The sequence below is a fragment of the Thermobia domestica genome, chromosome 4 (genome assembly GCF_964235325.1).
Source record: "Thermobia domestica chromosome 4, izTheDome1.hap1.1, whole genome shotgun sequence".
NCBI classification, from domain to species: Eukaryota; Metazoa; Arthropoda; class Insecta; order Zygentoma; family Lepismatidae; genus Thermobia; species Thermobia domestica.
The window spans coordinates 168686305-168703353 of NC_137457.1; the positions used below are offsets into that span (position 1 = coordinate 168686305).

Genomic DNA, 17049 nt, shown 5'->3' on the forward strand with positions numbered 1-17049 from the left:
ATCATGAGTGAGTGAGTGAATCGATTTGTTTCCTGGTTAATGACCGTTTTTCCCATAAAAATCCAATAGCAAATTCATCAGATTTCCGTCTTTTCCCATAATCAATTTCTTATAGGGTACCTTTTGCAAAGTTTCACGTCTCTATCTCGTTCTGAAGTACGTATTCAATTTGATGAGTGACTGAGTGACTCGATTTCTTGCTTGGCTAAGGAGAGTTTGTAGCCTGTAAAAAGATAGGACATTCCTCAAATGCCGGACATTTTCCATACCCAAGTCTTTATAAGGTACCTTTGTGAAGAGTTTCACCTCTCTGTCTCATTGGGGAGTACCCAATCAATTTGGTGCGTGAGTCAGTGAGGCTGAAAACTGCATATTTTAGGGGTCCAGTACTCGAATATGGTTGAAGGTAGAAATGTGAGACTTGGCATATCAGTACATCTCTCGGATATCTCCCAAAATTCTAAATTGGATGTTTCTACCCTTAGTAGAATGGGTTTTCAAACTCTCGAAATCGGAGATTTTAACCAAAACTCTTGTTCGTGTATAATATGCTTACGGCAGTGCAGGCCCGTTTTCATTTTCTTTGTGGAACTTGGCTGCCATGCATTACAGTGCATGTTGATCTAGAGTTTCATTACTGAAGAATGTCATTTTCTGTATTGACCAATCAGGGAATTACACCTCTTCTGGGGTAAACTTTCTTTATTTCACTAACATTTGCTCTTCTAACGTCTTTATTGTTTCTAACATTAGTTGCAAGTATCGTGTTTTGAGTAAAAAATTAATTTAGTACATTATTACAACACCATTTATCTGATAAACTTTCTGAATTTTTATCTGATAACGAAGATTTTATAAGGGTCTTAATTAAAATCTGATCACCTATGTTAATGTAAACTGCTTGCCTTCGTTCCAGAAATAACCTTTTTCTTTTGCCAAGATTTATGCGTATTACCTACGGCTCTTTTCCAAACTTCTACTCTATTAGATTTATACAAGTCCTGATCAGAGACACACCATCGATTCTCCAAAAGTGTGTTATACGGTCGACCTAAATATGCTTCGATAGGTGATGCCTTTAACCCGGAGTGTTGAGAACTATGGAACTGGTATTGAAATTCATAGGTACTATCTGCCGATTTTGTCTGACAATGAAAAAAATACGCTCTCATAGAAACATTTTTGGTCTTAATATAGTCCCTGATATGTTTGCATCAGCATGATAAGATGCCAGTCTTATGTTTTATTCCTAAACTATGAAGAAAACCCTTGAAAGTTTCTCAAACAAAAAATATGGCATTGTCAGTACATATTTACTTTGAATACTGTGCATACTTGCAAAACAAAGAATACAGTTAATACAAACTAGTTTAACATTGATCTTCCCCAAGTGTTCCAACATGACAAAACGTGAAGAATTATATATACAAATAAAAATATAAGAATATCCATTTGATTTAGGAATTGGCCCTTTATCCCATTAAGGAACTCTTTAATACAGTAGAGATGACACTCATGTATGGATTATTTACCACTCTAGTTTCCTTTAATAATAAATTATTAAGGATTAAAAATGCATCTACTCTTTGTTCTTCATTTATTTTCTGTATAATGTTTAACAATGTAGGATCTCCTTGTTGATATTCTTGAATAAGTTTATGCGCAAAAGGTAACCTCCATATATTGACTAAAGCTAAATTTTCGTTTTATTTTCGCCGATTTTACTGCTGACTAAATCGTTTCATGTGGATCGTATATCCTCGAAAAGTAATCAGCTAATACATTATCACTGGATCAAGTATGGTGGATATCAAATTCAAATTGGCACAATTGTTCTATTAAAGAACCATACCTTAACATACGTTTTGGATTCTTTAATATAAAGGTCAAAGATATGTAATCATTATAAACGTCAAAATTGTTTCTTAAATAATGCTTAAATCGAGTTATCGTTTTTACTAAACTAATAAATTCAATTTCACATATTTATATCTGTCTATCTGGATCTGAGACTTTCTTTGAATAATACGCTACAGGAAGAAGATTATTTTGAACATGATATTGTCCGATCCATCCTCCAATTGATCTACCGCATCCGTCCGAGAAAACAGAAAACTTTTTATTTTAATCGGGAACCTTTAATAAATCATGATCTTCAATCAATTGTTTAATCTTATATAAGACATCATCTTGCTCCTTGTTCCAAACACAATGTTTCTTGGGGGATCTAAGATCACTCAAGTTACTCAATTTCCTTTTCAAGTCAAGCAAAAAAAGTCTCAAGAAAATTACCATATCCAGTAGACACATTAGTCCTTTTCTATTTCAAAGTAGCGGAATATTTTTAATCGCTTGAATTTCTATATTGTTACCATTCACTAAGAAACCCAAATACATGTTTTTTTTTATAAAAAAAACAACGACTTATCCAGAGATATTGTGAAACCATTTTTCTTGACTTATGTAATACCAGTTTGGTCATTTGTTTATGTTGTTTTTGTCTTTATTTTCTCATAAAAGATGTACAGTAACAGCTTTTTTTTGGTTCTCTCATGATCATTTGCATGTGTATTCAAGATACTACTGGCAGTTTTGATACCAAAGGGAACTCTGGTATAACTATTACAAACTTTTGGTGTAACATTTGTTGTAATAGGCCTAGAATCTTCAGACGAAACGAGCTGGTGGCAGATTAGTTTCATGTCCAAGTGCCTTATATAACGGTAACCCGCTAAGCTAGACACACATTCCTTCATGTTTGGAGATTGAAAACCTCCCCTATAACTAACTGGTTAGCCCTTGTATAATTTCCTACTAAGCAACAGCTACCATCTTTATTCTTAACTAAAAACTATTACTTCCGTATTGAGAAAAATTCGTTTCTTCTAGAATACCCTGTTCCAACAAGTTTTTTTATTATATCATCAAATATTTTTTGCTTCTGTCTAGGTATGGGAAAAGAATTTTCACGAAAAGATTTATTTTCTTTTAAATAGATCTTACAGTCAGATCAATTGAAACAACCAACCTTATTAGTAATAACATCATGATAATATTTTTGATTTTAGCAATGAATTTGAGAATATCGTGATCGGAGTGTAACCAATCATTCGTTTCTTCACTGAATTATTTTTTTAACCCTGGAAGTACATCCAACACCTATTTAGCAGAAACATTACTCATCAACTCTTTACACTGTCCTACTTGGCTCGATTTCAACTCCAAAATAGGCGTGTTTTCCATTTTCTTAAGAAGTTCATGAAATCTATGAGAAAAGTTTTCATCTATATCGGAACAACCCAAAGAGCATTCATCCAATGACAGTTGTTTTGCAGTTTGGGATACATTCACCACTCGGTCTATATCTTCAGTTTTTATCCTATCGTCATTCCTATTACCATTAACTACACAGAATGTTTCATTCTTTAATTCACTAGCGCCTTGGTCCAACTGACTCGGAAAATCTATATTTAATGTTAAAAGTTGTCTATCAAGTTCTTCTAAACTAATATTACACTGCTTTGATGTCCATGAAGTTAGCAGGCCACCTATGGCAGGCCAGAACTTCGACTTTACAGATCGTTAGTGCTTCGTTAGTGCTCGTTAGTGCCGCAAACCCCATCGTTAATGCTACAAAAATAACGTCAGAATTTTAATAGTTACTATTGGCCTGCTAACTTCATGCAAGCAGGCCAACATATCAGAATCACACCATAAGTGAAATAGCCGGTTTGAGCATCGTTAGTGCTCGTTAGTGCTGTAAACATTAACGTTAGTGCTTCTATATATACAGTTTTTGGGGTAACAAAATGGGTCAGTTTTATGAAGCTAGCATGAACTTAGCAGGCCACATATGGCAGGCCAGAATTTCAACTTCACATATGGTTAGAGCTTCGTTAGTGCTCGTTAGTGCCGCAAACCCCATAATTAGTGCTACAAAAATAACTTCTCAATTTTTAACAATCACCATTGGCCTGCTAACTTCATGCCAGTGAACTTGCCAGACCACATATGGCAGACCAGAATTTCGACATCACAGCTCGTTAGTGCTTTGTTAGTGCTCGTTAGTGACGCAAACCCCATCGTAAGTGCTACAAAAATAACGTCTCAATTTTAATAGTTACTATTGGCCTGCTAACTTCATGCCAGCATTCCAACATATCAAAATCACTCCATAAGTGAAATTACAGGTTCGAGCAACGTTAGTGCTCGTTAGTGCTATAAACATTAACGTTAGTGCTTCCATATATACAGCTTTTAGGGTAAAAATGAGTCCGTTTTATGAAGCTGGAATGAACTTAGCAGGCCACATATGACAGACCAGAGTTTCGACTGCACAGATCGTTAGTGCTTCGTTAGTGCTCGTTAGTGCCGCAAACCCCATAATTAGTGCTACAAAAATAACTTCTCAATTTTTAACAATCACCATTGGCCTGCTAACTTCATGCCAGTGAACTTGGTAGACCACATATGGCAGCACAGAATTTCGACATCACAGATCGTTAGTGCTTTGTTAGTGCTCGTTAGTGACGCAAACCCCATCGTTAGTACTACAAAATAACGTCTCAATTTTTAACAATCACTATTGGCCTGCTAACTTCATGCCAGTGAACTTTGCAGACCACATACGGCAGACCAGAATTTCGACTTCACAGATCGTTAGTGCTTCGTTAGTGCTCGTTAGTGCCGCAAACCCCATCGTTAGTGCTACAAAAATAATGTCTCCGTTTTTAACAATCACTATTGGCCTGCTAACTTCATGCCAGTGAACTTGGCAGACCACATATGGCAGACCAGAATTTCGACTTCACAGATCGTTAGTGCTTCGTTAGTGCTCGTTAATGTTGCAAACCGCATCTTTAGTGCTACAAAAATAATGTCTCAATTTTTAACAATCACCATTGGCCTGCTAACTTCATGCCAGTGAACTTGGCAGACCACATATGGCAGAGCAGAATTTCGACTTCACAGATCGATAGTGCTTCGTTAGTGCTCGTTAGTGCCAGAAACCACATCGTTAGTGCTACGATAATAACGTCTCAATTCTTAACAGTCACTATTGGCCTGCTAAATTTATGGCAATGAACTTTGCAGGCCACCTATGGCTGGCCAGAAGTTCGACTTTACATGTCGTTACTGCTTCGTTATTGCTCGTTACTGCCACAAGTCCCATCGTTAGTGCTACAAAAGTAAGGTCTCAATTTTTGACAGTCACTATGGGCCTGCTAACTTCATGCCAATGAACTGGCAGGCCACCTATGGCAGGACAGAATTTCGACTTCACAGATCGTTAGCGGTATGTTAGTGCTCGTTAGTGCCAGAAACCACATCGTTAGTGCTACGGAAATAACGTCTCAATTCTTAACAGTCACTATTGGCCATCGTTAGTGTTCCACAGTTAAGGTCTAAAATTCTACAAACTTCATATTTTTCTCATAATTTCATGCAAAAAAGCCACGCACTAAACCTACAACAGACCACAACTTTGACTACACCCGTCATTAGTTCCCCGTTAGTGCTTGTTAGTGCACCATATCCAATCGTTTGTGCTTTACAGATAACGGGTACATTCTTGAAGAAAACCATTATTGTCCTGATAACTTCATGCCAGTAGTCGAGGGACGAAATAGACGGCAACACACAAGTTTGATTACATCTGTCACTACTTCTTCGTTAGTGCTCGTTAGTGCCGCACATCTCATCGTTAGTGTTCCCTAGTCCTGCATATCCCATCGTTAGTATTGTATATATAACGCCTACATTTTTTAAAGAAATCCATTGTTGCCATGCTAACCTCAACCCAGGAAACGAGGAACAAAATCAACTGGAGGGTACAATTTTGATTACATATGCAATTAGTGCTTCATCAGCACGCGTCAGGCGCGCATATTCCACCGTTAGTGATCCACTGATAAGGACTACACTTTTTAAGAAAGCCAATTTTGATCTGATAATAGTATGGTAGCAAACCAGTGACGAAATCTATGGGAGACCACAGTTTTGATTACGCCCGTCATTAGGCTTCATTAGTGATCTTTTGTGCTTCATATGAAACCGTTAGTGGATCTGTCATTACATCTTCGTTAGTGCCGTACATCCCATCGTTAATGTTCGTTAGTGCTGCATATCCCATCGTTAATATTCGATATATATGGGCTACGTTTTTAATAAAGCCATTACTAGCCTTTTAACTTCATTCCAGCATACTAGGGACCAAAGAAGACCACAATTTATATTACATCCTTCATTAGTGCTTAACGAGTGCTCGTTAGTGCCGCATATTCCATCGTTAATGCTTCACGAATAACAGCTACATTTCTTAAGAAGCAAGTATTGGCCAGCTAACTTGATGCCATCAGAACAGGAACCAAGTCTAAAGCAGGTTACAATTTAGATTACACTCCTCATTAGTGCTTCATGAGTGCTCGTTAGTGTCGCATGTCAGACCGTTGGTTTCTCAAAGCTAACGGCTACGTCTTTCAAGAAAATCATTTTTTGCCTGCTAAATTTATGGCAGCAGAACAGGGATGAAATCTATGCAGACAACAATTTTGATTACATCTGTCATTACTGTTTCTTTAGTGCTCTCTAGTGCCGCACATCCCATCGTTAGTGTTCGTTAGTGCTCCATATCTTATAATCAGTACTGCACATATGTCGACTATATTTTTTAAGAAAGGCAGTATTGGCCTGCTAATTTTATGGTAGGAGACATAGACCAAATCCGCACGACTATATTTTTGAGATGCTCAACTCATTGTTAAAACAGTTCTCGCTATCTATTACCGTTTTCGCTCTACAATGATCAAAAATGAAATCGTAAATGGCTGATTTTGAAGTCTATCCCTTCTAGTTTCGTCAAAGTGTCAAGGATAGAAACTGTAGGAAACTTCCTATTTCTAAAGTGGGGGGACTGAAGATGTGTGTCCCGTTTGCTTGAAAGTGATATCTTGGAAATTGCAAGAACACAAAACTCAGGGGTCGCAAATCACAGCAATGGCAAACAACTTTCGATTTCTAAAGGTGGGTCGCAAGTCTCCAGTCCTCAAAACTTAATTTTCTTCAGAATTTCACGTCTCATATAACATTGCTGCTCAAAGAGAATCCTAAACTTAAATAGTGAACTAAGTAAATAAAGATTACAGGACAAAAGTCAGGGCTTTCTGCAAAAACACTAGCACAAAACTTTGACATAGAAAAAAGTATCAGTGTCCATTTAGAGAGGGACGCAGAGAATGGAACAATGGACATACGACCATAAAACTCACCATAAGACCATAAAATGTCCCAGATATTCTAAATTCCCTCCACGGCATTTCTCTGGGCCTGGTCAATGTGGGCTAAGTGGATTTTTGCAGTACTATACCGGTATTCACTCATTGTTTATTCAATTCCCCAGGGTAAAATTTGAAATGAACATTACCTCCTATCGTACTCAATCTGAATTACCAGAATTTTGCAGTACTATATTCACTCATCGTTTATTCAGGGTAAAATTTGAAATTAACATTGCCTCCTATCGCACTCAATCTGAATTACCAGTATTTTCTCAATAATGATTTTCATTACTAATGTAATGAAGTTCCTTCACAAGGAAATCTGAAATCACCACTGTCAATTCCTACGTCCTGGCCTAATATGCATTTACAGGCACAACTTCATTTTGTTATTTTTTCAACAGTTAAACAATTTAATACTTTCTGATAATAAAAAGTGCATTTCATATTTCTATCGTAAATAAGAATATATGTCCACATTTTTAAACACTTTGCTCCCCAGGAACATCTTCAGCGCTCATAACAAGCAAAACAACGAGTTTGGCGCCTCAAAGAGGACAAAAACGAAACTCAGAAGCAGCAAAGCATTGTCTTATCGCAGTCAATGTTAACAACATAGTTTCCGTCGTCACTTCCACCGCTAGACCTAAAACAGTTATACAGTTATAATATACGTTGTTCCACAGTAGCGCTATAGGCGGAAAGTCCACGAACAGGTAAATGAATATGTTTTTTAACAGTATCAATCATCGTTGCATGCACTCTATATTCTAGGCATCCTTTCTTCTCTCAGTGTTTACCTTGACAAGCAGTTGTATTACACTTTGCGAGTTCACAACCATACACAGTTTGTGTGCATATTACGCTTTTAGATCTTCGAATGGCTGTGAGCGCGATAAACAAGGGTGATGATCGTACGACCACATACGCCAGACAGAATCCCCGGTTGCCACAGTAAATATAAATTACAAATATAGAGACTTTGTAATGCAGTCAGTATATATATCTCTCTCTCTCACTATCTATCTATCTATCTATCCATCTATCTATCTATATCTATCTATCTATCTATCTATCTATCTATCTATCTATCTATCTATCTATATATATATATATATATATATATATATATATATATATATATATATGTCTGTGTGTGTGTATGTGTGTGGCAGAAAATCATCGAGTGTACTTGAAATGTGAACTGCATAATTTCTTTAATATTAGTAGTCAACAAAACATCATTGTATACTTACCATGCCGCCTCCCTTGAAAAGTATTAATTTAAACTCATTAAGTATTTTTGTCGATAGAAAATATATACTACTGAAAAATATTGTAAATATACTACATATATATATATATATATATATATATATATATATATATATATATATATATATATATATATATATATATACACAATATGCAATACTTCTAACTGTAGATGCTTTCAAACACCTTCTTAAATATTTTAAACGTTTCGTCGTTTCCCAGAAATATTTTACATATACATAAAACACAGCATACAGTGTTTATTGACTGGTACATTATATCCATTCATACATTTCTACATCATTAAGTACTCATTGTTACATATAACAAAAAGAAAACAATTGTATACAAAAGAGCTTCTTCTTGTTAATGTTTTTAAGTTACCTTAAAATAAATGATTACAGTGCCCAACATGTTTTTTACCTCCGGGAAAATAATAGTGATTTTGGTACGTAGAGAACGAAAATGATAACAATTTTTGCACATCGCGTCACAGTTTTGAGATATTACGTGAGATATATATTACGCTCATACATATAATTCACGTATTAAAATGAACAACGTAAAGTAAGCGCAGTTAACCGTCAAGAATCGAAGAGTAAAAGTTTAAAAGTCTTTGCCATAAGGACATAGGACCTCTAAAAGTCACTTTTTCCAAATAGGTAGCAATCATAAGTACTGTTCCCAAGACGTTAAAAGAAATATCACTAAAAGAACTATGAAAATTTGCTATAAAAATTAATTTTTAAACGAAAATAATTCTAATTTATTCGCTGTATGACATCTCTATAGTCGCAAATCCTTAGTTTAACAATGGTAAACGAAACATATCTTGTCTTTAAAGTATACGTATTATCAAATTACTAGGTTTAGTGACAAAATCCCTTAATTAGCAACACTAATTTTAAGCCAATTATGTTATAAAAGAATTATTTATTTTTTCACTTGAGCTGCATATCACTATGTATTTTCGTTCTAGCCCATCGATGATTCAAAGTGACAAAACGTATACTCCATCGTCTTATCGCGTCCCCCTTTCCTTGCAAAGAAAATGTATTTCTTCTTGAGGTGTCGAAATTATACTTGACATGATCTCTTCAAGTACGTTTTTGGAATTTAAGATTTAGATTTGTGGGTTGTTTACATGTATGGCCATTTATCCGATCACATATGAGGGGTGACGCGCCTCACACTATTCTGGACAAGGGAAGGAAGAACGGATTGGGAAATGGAGGAAGCTGCCTAGTTAGATACAACCCCGACATTTGCTTTTTGTAAATAAGGTAAACCAAGGTTGACCTCATTCATTATGACTGGCCTATAAAAAACTATTCGCTCTTCTTCGACCGAGTGCTCCGACCGGGAATCGAACCAGGTTCCGCTCTTGCGTGTGTATTGTTTAAGCGTGTTTGAAGCATTTTTTTAAAATAATCGAATGATTTGCTATGTATCATGTGAATTATTGGTACATAATGAAACGAGTTCGTCCGCGCCAAACGTGCACTTATCATCCAGGCAAAGTTTCGTTACGTGTGTTGTGACTAGGTAAATGTACACATAAAGCACAAAGGAAGAAAATATATAACATTACAAAATTTGCTTATTTTTGTACTTCTGTTGTCGAGTTGACGACGAGGACAAGCCATGAGTTCCTCGTCAGTGCGGCATAAGTTGTACAACAAATATTAGATTTTGGCTACATAGTAAACTAAAGACCTTGGCTTTTGCTATACCGATGGTGCATAGGATACCAAGAAACCATCTTAATGACTTACTTCTGCATGACTAAGATTTTCTCCGCGTCTATTAAAAGTGAACACGTTATCCAATACCATAATATTCCTTGACCCATACCACCTGTGCCTCACAGTGGCAATTTAACAATACTTGTACCCACTGACACATATATTATGGACAAACTTCACTCGAATTAATCTGACATTTCACCGTAGCCAAGTGCATGTACATCAAAAGAACCAGACAATATACTAATACATGCTGACGGTGACATACATTTGAAAAAACAGGAAGACAATTTATTTAGCACGAGACTATTTTGTCGAAATAAGCATCGGAACTTTTAGCTTACAGATGACAGCAAGGGAAATTATTTTTTCCTAGTATAAAAAATTCTATGTGCGTGGAGAAAAAGATATACACACCGCAGAACCATATATACCAGAACCCAACCGATTAGAAGTAGAAACCGCTACAAAGAAATTAAAGAAACACATATATTCGGGTGTAAATGAAATTCCGGCTGAGTTGATTTTATCTGGTGTTGAAAAATTATGGAACAAGATACACAAACACATTCTCCTTATCTGGAACAAGGAAGAATTGCCACAAGAGAGGAAAAATCAATTATTGTTCCAATTCGAAGAAAGGCGACAAAACTGATTGTAATATTTATCGAGGCATTTCTTTTCTGTCAACATCCAATAAAATCCTTTCAAATATTCTATTAACAATAATGACCCCATACCTAGATGAAATTAATGGAGATTATCAGCGCTGATATAGACGAAACCGATCCACTATCGACCAAATATTTACCATTAGCCAAATACTTGAAAAAAGTGGGAATAGAATACTCCGGTATATCAACTACTTACTGATTTTAGAAAGGCATACGACTGGGTTAGGAGAGAAACTTTACAAAACGTTCTTACAGAACTTGGAATACCTAGAATGCTAATTATATTAATTAAAATATGTTTAAATGAATCCCAAATAACGTCCAGGTAGGAAAAGTTTTGTCCACGAGCTTTGACGTAGAAATTGGCTTGAAACAAGGAGATGTGTTGTCACCATTATTATTTAACTTTGTTCTGGAAGACGCTATAAGGAAAATCAAAGATAGCAACCTATATTTGAACGGTATTCACCAGGTTATGGCATAAGCTGATGATGTAAATTTAATAGGAGATGATAGGAGAACAATAGAAATGAATGCACAGACCTTATTAAACGCTTGCAGGGATATGGGTTTAGAAGTAAATGCAGAGAAAACTAAATACATGGAAGTGCATCGGTACCGTAATACGGCAAATTGTGGATGTGTTAAAAGATTAAATAATACTTTTGATAAAGTGGATAGTTTCAAATATCAAGGATCAATATTAACAGACGAAAATCATGTTCACGAAGAAATTAAATGTCGAATAAAAGGAGGGAATTCGTGTTACTGTTCGTTTCAAAATATCTTTTCGTCGCAAATTCTGTCGAGGAATTTGAAGCTTACAATATACAAAACGATAATCATGCCTGTTGTTCTGTATGGTTGCGAAACATGGTCGCTTACTCTGAGGGAAGAACATAGACTGAAAGTATTTGAGAAGAAGAGCCTGAGACGAATATTCGGACCCAAGAGGAACGTGAATGAATAATGGCGGAAACTTCATAACGAGGAACTACATAATTTATGCGATTTACCCAACATTGTTAGGGTCGTTAAGTCTAGGAGGCTTAGGTGTTTAGGTCATGTAGCTAGAATGAAAGAAAATAGAAACGCTTCAATGTCTTGACCGCAAGACCAATCATAAAACGACCATTAGGAAGACCTAGGCGAAGATGGGAGGACAATATTAAGATGGATCTGGCAGAGATAGAAATACAAAGTGGAAACTAGCTCCAATTGGCTAAGGATAGAAGTCAGTGGAAAGCTTCTGTGAACGCGGCACTGAACCTCCGGGTTCCATAGGCCAAAGACTTAGTTTGGTAGTTAGTATAAAGATTTCAGAGATTCGACACCGATAACAACAGTTTGAAAAGTATTTTGTTATAGAGGAGAATATATCTTTCTTTATATAATTTATTGGTTTGTTGAACACAGTTGGCGATTTATACAATCCAGATGATTGACGACTTTTCTCTACTGAAAATTCAGTTTGAAAGCTTTATTAGTTCATAATTTTGCCATCAGTTCTGGTGTTCCATGGCATTGGCTTAAAAGAAACTCGTGAAAATATATCTGTAATTTTTCGTGTTATAAAACACAAGGATCATGGACTGAAGATTATTTGTTTGCTGCTTGGGTTAAAAGTGGTTTCACGGAATTTTATTTGATTTCTGTGTTTTTGGTCAGTCGTGCAAAAGACAAACATTATGTGTGGCAACATTTTGTGAAATGGGAAAAAATTATCCCACGAGTATGTAACGTAAAAGCAGAACTATTGGTTCCTCCTCATAAATTCTTTTTCCTTCTTTCAACATAGAATTTCGATTCATGAAGAACCTTGTGGAAGCACTCAACGAACACTACCAATTTATCACTTCATTGGCAGTGCAGTTCAAAACATGGGATAGGGCAAAAAGTTATTGAGTGTGGAAACAAATAACATTACCTTAAATAGACTAAAAATAGCTTTCCAATGGTGAATTACGTGCCCCATGTTTCAATTGAGAGCAAATGAATATTTTGTTCTAGAGCCTAGACCATACTAATTGATGATATGTTCGTTATCTTAATCATAACACATGTTGTGGGTGTTTCTCCAAATCTAGCGGGTAATAAACATTAATAAACGCTTAATAGGAAACAAATGCCATTTTACAATTCAATGTTATGGTCATTCGTAAACGTTTCGAACGTGATTTCTGCCATAGTGTTGTGTACGCTTTCCGAATAATGATGTTTTGTAAGTAGAATTTAAGGGGCGTTTACACCTTATGTTATTTTATAGATGTTATCATTTAACAACAAAGTTTTCGTCATTAGACCATCGGATATGGTGTGACACGTCCAATGTTTCTCACAGTGCAGCTGGTAGACATTGACGTCTGGGTGCTGTTAGTATTTGAGGGTATTGATAACGTTTATTAAAGCTGAACATAATATTGTTTGCGAGTTCTTGTGTATGATTGGTAGAATTTGTGAACGCGATTTCTCCTAACATATTGGGAGAAAATTAATATCAATCATATTTATATAAATAGTATCAAATTTGGTTTCAATTGAAATGTAACTTGATCATTTTCAAATTTAGGAAAAATGTACTGGTTGGCAACACTGACAAGCAAATAACCTCAAATGTTGATTAGTTTCGTTCTCAATGTTAATGTAAATGTATTTCTAGAGTCATAATTCCACCTTATTGTATTATTTCAGGAATATTAAGCATTTCCGTTTACTCCCCTAAAGTACGCAATTGCAGGAACTTGACATTCGAACACCCCGTAATTCGTAAATCAAGGGGCATCGTAGCCATGCTTATTGGAATATTTTTACTTATTTGGATCACTCTTCACTTTGGCCATGCAATTGTTAAACTCTGTACATTTATATATGTAGACGGGTGTTTTTCGTAGAAGTTTTTCATGTTTTTGTGACATTTACATGAGAAATTACACAAATAATCTTAATAATGAGGGACGGTGTATCTCTGAGAAAGAGCACGTACCGACGATTGAATACAAGGTAATATGTGGAGAGTACGTCCTTAATCACATAAAGAAAGATTGCATTGATAAATTACCGAAGCCATTTTCATCTTTAGTTTTATAAAGATTAAGAGAAAGTTGGAGAGAGGGGACCCAAGAATCAGAAGAACAACTTTTTCTAGGGGTCCAAATAAGCTTATTAATGTTTGCTTTCCCTCAGAAAAAATCTAACTTACGGCGCTGGTCATCGGTTGCAGGGATTGTCAAGATTTACATTACTTTTCGTCTCTTACATAACTTCTAATTTTCAAAGAAGAAGACACGACATAAATTATTTTCATATTCTTTTAATTGGATCAACATTTGTAGAAAAAGACAGTTCTGTGTTTATGTACCATAACTACTAGTTTATTTTCTTATGTCCATATGAAGAATTTGTGGCAAATTAAGGCCACATGATCATGAGACGCAATCCACTGGGGGTTCGAATTCCTGTGAAGAGCAAGGTCGGAATTTTAATTGTCCTCAGTATTTCTGTGTTCGTGTTCCTGTAGTGTTTGGAATACGTCGAAAGGGCATGATGTGTAAGTGGCGAATACTCCTGTTGTTGCAGGGGGGCGCGGTGGCTCAGTGGTAGAGCGTTCACCTCTGGTGCTTGGGGTCCCGGGATCGATCCCAGCCCCCGCCAAGTGAACTTTGTGGTGGACAAACACCGTGCACGTGGGTTTTCTCGGGGTTGTCCCGTTTCCTCCCACTTTCTTCATTCCACCATTTCACTCATCTCTCATTATCACCGTCTCCTTTAGCCTAACCGGCATAACCGTGGGACGGAAAACTCAAAGCTTTCATTTCATTTACTCCTGTTGCGATTTGTTTAAGAGAAATTGTGAAACAGGAAACTCCCATTGCAACTACCTGGGTTCAAATACCGTCATAGCAATAATTAATTTTTCTGAATGGGAAGTAATGCATTTTGTTTCGCCCTTCTTCTAGGTGGAGAAGTGATGTGACATTTTAAATAGGATTATTCCCGTGACTAGCGCTGTAAGTTAGATATAAACAAAAAACACCAGAGGTGCAAAAGTGCAGCCAAGTTCGTCAGCCTCAAAAAGTGTTGAGATGAGGATGGATGAGCCAAGTTCCTTCGCCATTGCACCTGAAACGAACACTGGAACTTGGCGCGAGGTGTCTAACATATTCGAATACATTAAGATGTCTCTTCCTAGTTTCACGCGCGAGATATTTCAGCCCTAAGGCTAGTGGTCACCCCCAAATCCACTACGCTCACAAACACCATCCGTAAGGCTCGTTAACATAATTCACCCTGACACTTCGTGGAGGAATATCCCTTACTAGAACCGGGGTTTTGGGGGCATTTTTTAGACTTTCAGTCAAACAGCTACTGCATCATCACTATTTATCCTAGTGGAGGCCACTGTGTGGGGAGAAAACTTATCGATTCACTCGTCTTCCCATGGGGTGGGCTCTTAGCCACCTCATTATGCAACGTTTTGTGATGCACGAGTTAAATACCCATGTTGCTCATTTAGTAAAGTTCCTCATCTATTATGACGATATTCTACTTATAGGTACCCCCGAGAACTTACAAAGTGCTCTTAGCGTCATATTCTCGCTTACTTGGCAAGTCAACATGGACAAATCAGTGTTATATCCCACCAAACGACTTCTATACTTGGGAATCTGGGTCGACTTCGACGACAATTCGCTTACAATTGATTCTCATTATTTGGATATAGTGCGATCGTGCCCGCTAGCCCTCTTGCATCGCTCTCGCCGGGCCCGACAAGTTCTTTCAGGATATATTGTCTGGTGCGCCCCAGTCACCAACCTGATATACCCCATCGCATTCTCTGTGATACATCGTAAATATCTACAGTTTGTTGCCTCTGTGTTACGGACTGTTCAATCGCAACCGCGATCGATCTGGCAGGGTCTTACATGCTCCGCTCAGTGCCATGTAGATGCCACACCAACTTCCATCGCGGTTGTCGATCTTTCTGGTGAAATTGTTATGCAATGGACGGAGCTCCCAGAGCTTAATATTTTTGTCACTGAATTCTTAGCTGCAGCCTTTGCTGCACTTTTGTACTACCCGCAACGGGTACATATCTACTCAGATAACATGGCCGTTGTTTATTGTCTCCAAAGAAAAAATTGTCGTGTATTCTATCTGCTTCCAATTGCTCATCTGTTGTATTTGTTAGATAATTTTGTAATTTCTTATGTACAATCTGAAAAGAATAAAGCGGATGGAGTCTCTCGCGCCTTTGGCGCGATCCATAACAATTTCACCAGAAAGATCGACAACCGCGACACTGATTTGGCGTGAGTTGATCGAACAATTTAGTGGTGTTCCGCGTCAAGATACTCCAGAAGGCAGTGATGACGAACAAGAGGATGACCGTAGTGATAGTGATAGTGAAAGTACAGTGGAATCTGTGCAACAAGGAGAATCTACTTATAGGTACCCCCGAGAACTTACAAAGTGCTCTTAGTGTCATATTCTCGCTTACTTGGCAAGTCAACATGGACAAATCAGTGTCGCGGATGTCGATCTTTCTGGTGAAATTGTTATGAAAATCAATCGGAAATCCCACGCGCGCTTCTAGCACGACCCTACCATCACCCTCAACTTGCTCAAACTAAGCTGTTCCCACCTGGCTGCCAGGTTTTTTTAGCCTGGCTGCCAGGTGGAACGCTCTGATTGGCTGAGGGTAATTGTAGGATCGCGCCAAAGGCGCGTGAGACTCCATCTGCTTTATTCTTTTCAGATTGTACATAAGAAATTACAAAATTATCTAACAAATACAACAGATGAGCAACTGGAAGCAGATAGAATACACGACTAATTTTTCTTTGGAGACAATAAACAACGGCCATGTTGTCTGAGTAGATATGTACCCGTTGCGGGTAGTACAAAAGTGCAGCAAATGCTGCAGCTAAGAATTCAGTGACAAAAATAGGAATATCATGGTTCATACCTCATTGTCTTTAGAATGGAGCTGGCTTTCAAATGGTACCACTTGCATGCTCATACCATATACCAGGAGAGGGAAAAGTGTGTCAAATGGAAGATTTCGGGGGATTTTTTTCA

The 17049-nt window shown here is 37.1% G+C and overlaps 1 long non-coding RNA gene across 1 annotated transcript in view; it reads right to left on the reverse strand.

Moving 5' to 3' along the window:
* The window catches only part of LOC145683394 (uncharacterized), a 522616-nt gene that overhangs the window by 90158 nt on the left and 415409 nt on the right, over positions 1-17049 (reverse strand). The window contains exon 5 of the long non-coding RNA XR_014131076.1: positions 8534-8545. This is a non-coding gene — a long non-coding RNA (uncharacterized LOC145683394). The remainder of the gene's footprint in view (positions 1-8533; positions 8546-17049) is intronic.